At 38.9% G+C, this 5,028-nt stretch overlaps 1 non-coding gene across 1 annotated transcript; it reads left to right on the forward strand.

The window, feature by feature from the left end:
* The first annotated feature begins 2,288 nt into the window (after positions 1–2,288).
* Positions 2,289–2,407, forward strand: LOC133398483 (5S ribosomal RNA). The gene has a single exon (XR_009767827.1). It is a non-coding gene; the product is annotated as a 5S ribosomal RNA (ribosomal RNA).
* The last annotated feature ends 2,621 nt before the right edge of the window (positions 2,408–5,028 follow it).

Below are 5,028 nucleotides of genomic sequence, written 5' to 3' on the forward strand. Positions count from 1 at the left end.
CCTGCCACCCTACCTTGGATAAGCGGAGGAGGATGGATGGATAATTATCTCAAAAGGTAAAAGAAATATTGCCGAAATACAAAGTCAAACAAATGTTTATTTATAATGTGTCTTAAATGCAAAGTGAAAAGTATACACCTTAAATGCAAATTTAAGAGCTGTATATCAAGCTTATTTAGTGCCGAACACAAATATACAGTGGGTACAGAAAGTTTTCAGACCCCCTTAAATTTTTCACTTTTTTTTTTTTCTATTTCAGCCATTTGCTATAATCATTTAAGTTCATTTTTTCCACATTAATGTACAACCCCAATTTCAAAGAAGTTGGGACGTTGTGTTAAACAAATAAGAACAGAATACAACGATTTGCAAATCATGTTCAACCTATATTTAATTGAATACACTAGAAAGACAAGACATTTAATGTTCAAACTGATCAACTTTGTTTTTTGCAAATAATCATGAATTTAGAATTTTACCATCCCCAATAAGCTCTAGTTATAGCAATAACTATTACATATGCGCGTCAACATAAATAAAGACATTCATATGACAGTAAGGATCGTCTGCTGCTGTCATTTTACACAAATACATAAGTACTGAATAGAACATTTGCTCATACTGTAGCAATTGAGCAGTAAAGCAACCCAGACAGACTTAAAAGTGAACACTTACTCAGATGAGCCATGCGCCCAAGCAAATTGCTGTGCTGAACCGAAGCTCTTGTTCCTCAAAGCCATGGAGGTATAGATTATGTACCCTCCATCTCCCAATCATAAAATGCCAGGCCATTTCACTGACCTCACCCCGGGTAAGAAACCTCCAAAAATGCCTGCAGGGTCCAAAAAAATAACAATGGTTGTTGTTTTTTCCACCAATCATACAACAACCTATTGAACCACAAGTTTGCTTTTCAATAGCATTGCCATTACCCTCTGCTCCAAAGTCAGGCATGAATGATTTCTTAACTTTGGAATTCAGCATGATTTTCACAACACTTCTGGTTTCTCTAATCAGAGAGATGTAAAAAAGAGATGAATTAACTATTACATACAGATTGAAATTGTTTGTGCACATTCAGCGTACCTCCCGTTGGGGTTGTGCTGGATAGTTTGAGGGTATATGTAACTTTCCATGTCTTTGACCGCCAGTGGGAGCCTCTCTCCATCCTTGATATCAAAATCACCCATTGCCTTCAAGTTGGCCTGCTGTATTTCACTGTGCTTGGCCTAAATAATCTTGCAGCTGGTGTCCATTGACATCCTCGTGGTTCACCTGAAGAGAAAACAAATACAATAGTTGAGATAGAGAATGCTTTTTTTTGTATGCATGAAAGCAACGTGAGGACTGCATTTCCATTACCTGCATGCATACTTACTCAGATGGAACTTATTTTTTCTCATGCTATTTAGAGTATTTCCACTTTTAAATGATATTTCTTGCACTGTACGCCAATTTAAATGCATTTTGTTTACCTCTTTGTATTAAATGTTTATCAGCTGTTTTTAAATGCTTGTAATCATGTAAAGCACATTCAGTTACCTTGTGTATGAAAGGCACTATATAAATGCATTTGCTTTGCTGTTTGGCATATTATAACCGTGATTTTTTTGTGGCACTGGCGTAGTAATGGCTTTCTTCTGGTGACTCGACCATTCAGCCCATTTTTCTTCAAGTGCCTCCTTATTGTGCATCTTGAAACATCCACACCACTTTTTACAGATTAGTCAGTTTAGTTTATTGCGAACAATGTACAATATCTGACTACAGACGGTGGAGCAACAGATGTACAAAGATAATATGACAATACTCACAGGCATATTTTTCATCCTCTGCAAATGGTACGAAAAGGAGGGGGGGGGGGGGGGGGGGACCAGAGAGCAGTTACGGGGCATTTGAGGGGAGCCCCCACGGCCAGCAGCCATCCAGCCCGAGGGGCCCGGTCTCAGGAGCCTTACGATGACTGAAATTCATGGCAAATAAAGATGATTATGCTTCTGAAGAGTTGGTGACCAGGATGTGGAGGGTCCAAGAGGATTTTGCATGCTCTTGTCTGAGTTTTGGCAGTGTGCAAGTTCTCAAATTCTCAAGTGTGTTTACTTTTTAAAATCTATGATCTGATCACACATTTGTAGTGTTGAGAATGAGTTCGCATCATCCACACAAAAAAATCCAAAATAGACCAGCCAACAATTGGAGAATAAAGATGACGCGATCTGCTGGAGATATTTTTAAGAGAAATATGATATTTTTTAAATATAAAATGTTGCTTTTCAGGTAACCATGTGGCTTACGGCCATACTACCCTGAGAACGCCCTATCTCGTCAGATCTTGGAAGCTAAGCAGGGGCGGACCTGGTTGGTACTTGGATGGGAGACCGCCTGGGAATACCAGGTGCTGTAAGCTTTTTCACTTTCGATTCTCGTGGAATCATTTTCTTATCGGTGGTTGACCTAAATTATAATGCAGTCATTCTCTCTCTTATGACTTACCGTCTCTTTATTAGGAGACAGAATCTTCACGTACCTTTTTTAAACATCCCGTTTCTCCTTTTCCGACAGTAAAAATTTTTTTTTTATCTATACACACATATATCTATATTTATATATCAATATATATATCGATATATGAATATTAGTATCACGTGATACGTCACAATTTTATCACATCAGTGCTTTTAATTGGCTCGAGGCTAAGGATACGAAGGTATGGATTTTTAAATGATACGTAATTATTGCACATTATTGTGTGGACCTCAAAGCCACGGTTTATGAACCCGAACCACTTCCGAGGAATACATTACAGTCGAGTGAATGGCAGTATTAGTTGGAGTAGATGAGTGTTGGATTTATCTTACCCAACATAAGAAAAAATAGACACAAAAAGGAATGAAGACGCTGGTTTCTTTTTCTCATGAGGAGGGCGTATGGGAGATTGTTCAGATTACAGCCTCTCAACACGCTCTAACAATCTCTCCCGTCTCTCCTGCATTTATTTGAAAATAGGGAGGTTTCTCAGTTTCAAGACATAACGTACTAAGCTACAAGACACAACACACTAAGGGTAGGGTTTCAAGGTGAAAACATGGGACCAACACCTGCCACGTCCCGGCCACGTCCTTCTCTCTGATGATTCCTGCTGAGTCATCTTCTTGAAGGCGAGACATCTTCCTTTATCAAAATCGTCCATAATACTAATGTAAGCTAAGCAAATAAATGATAACTTCTACAATATATTTAACATTTCCCTCCTGTTTATCATGTATTTGCACAAATTCTCATATCATTTTACAGTCACTTCATTTCGATTTTTTAATTGTAGAATCATTTTTATGAAACAAATACATTTACACTCAGAGTAAACTTGTCATACATGAATGTTGTAGTTTAAACATTGTAATCACATCTGCTCCATACGGTTCCATGTGGGTAATTGCTGTGGTGATTAATCTACTGATTAAAGCCCGAATGCATGGGATACAACAACATCCACGCAATGTCAGAATGACTCCAAAAACAGCAATTTATATCAATATTGATGAAATTAGAGTTTTGTATTTACCAAAAACGTCCATCCAGCTGTCCCACAAGTAGTGTTGATTGAGGGTCCGTAGACCATCGATGGCTCTGGTCAAGCTGCCATGTGAAGCAGTATTGTTTGTTCTCCAAACATACCGCAGACACCTCCCTCTCTTGCGAGGAGCATGTCGACAGCGATGCGGTTTTGGAACGTCCTTGAACTGCTCATGCACAGCTTCCAACCCACTCTGAGTCCAATTTTCTAATCTCTGTACATTGAAGTGGATATAGTTTATCCCATCAACATTTTTATTAATCGTACACCACCAGCATATGAAGTATTCAAATCCTCCTGCAACTTGGTCAGCTAATTTGTATTGATTAGGAACCCCACGAGGAACACCTATGGCGTCGATGTATGTTTTATGTTGTATCATTTTGCCTCTGCCAGGATAAATCTCTTTTTTGTCTATGTTCTAGATTGGACAAAAACATTGGTGCCCTTTCCATTCAATCTTGAACAGGCATAGGGTATACTGACACATGCAATATCAAAGTGATAATAGCGCACAATCCAGATATATCTTTAGGTAATCTATCAAACAGTCTATCATCTCCGCACCACCACCAGATGTCGCTCCGTGATACTGGCATAAGATTTGGTCCGACCTTTAAGGTTACTTTACACTGTGTGTCGTTCTGTGGTCCTAATTTTTTGCCTTTATTCATCATGTTTATACAAGTGAAATTATTTGGTGCTACTAAAGTAGAAAATATTGGTTTGTGTTCATCTGCTTTTGTTACGGGATATATAGGATCCCACGATTTACACCTCTCAGTTGGTACAGTTGCGTTCATAAATGGAATAATACAATCTTGTGATAATTGTGCCGGAACTATGCGCAACAAAGGCCTGGGACCCATGCAAACCACACAATCTTTTCTCGCTACATTTGCTGCTTGTTCCACCAATAGTAACCAATTGTTATTTTGTGCTGAAACTCCTGTGACAACAAGGAACCAAGCATCAGTAGTTGTGTTGTTAACCATTAAAATTTGTCCACCTTTCTTTGAAGTTTTCAATGGCATTTCTGGTTTAACACAGTTCCCATAACACAATGCTGCTCGGAATTGGGGATCTTTTCCGCCAGAATATGCCCACAAGCTCATCATCAAACACACTGGGTGACTTGATTTGTATTTCAACATTAAACTATGGGCCATTTGCTTATGTTAAACTTCTTTCTATGTTCTTTTGCTGTTTTTTGTGACCAGCTGGACCAATCATAACCTGTTTCACCAATGAGGTGTTCCCATCCAAAGCCTATAGTTGCATACCAGTCATATCCAAATCCCCAATTCTGCCCATTCTCTTGAGCATCATTGGTGAGAGCCACATATGGAATTATGATTTAAGCAGTTTGATTTTGGGGGGCACAAAATATTAAACCGGTTTGCCGCGTTTGGAGGCCATGCCCACAGTTCTGATCGTCAGCTGTACTCCTTTTG

The sequence above is a fragment of the Phycodurus eques genome, unplaced genomic scaffold (assembly GCF_024500275.1).
Source record: "Phycodurus eques isolate BA_2022a unplaced genomic scaffold, UOR_Pequ_1.1 contig_188, whole genome shotgun sequence".
Classification (NCBI taxonomy): domain Eukaryota; kingdom Metazoa; phylum Chordata; class Actinopteri; order Syngnathiformes; family Syngnathidae; genus Phycodurus; species Phycodurus eques.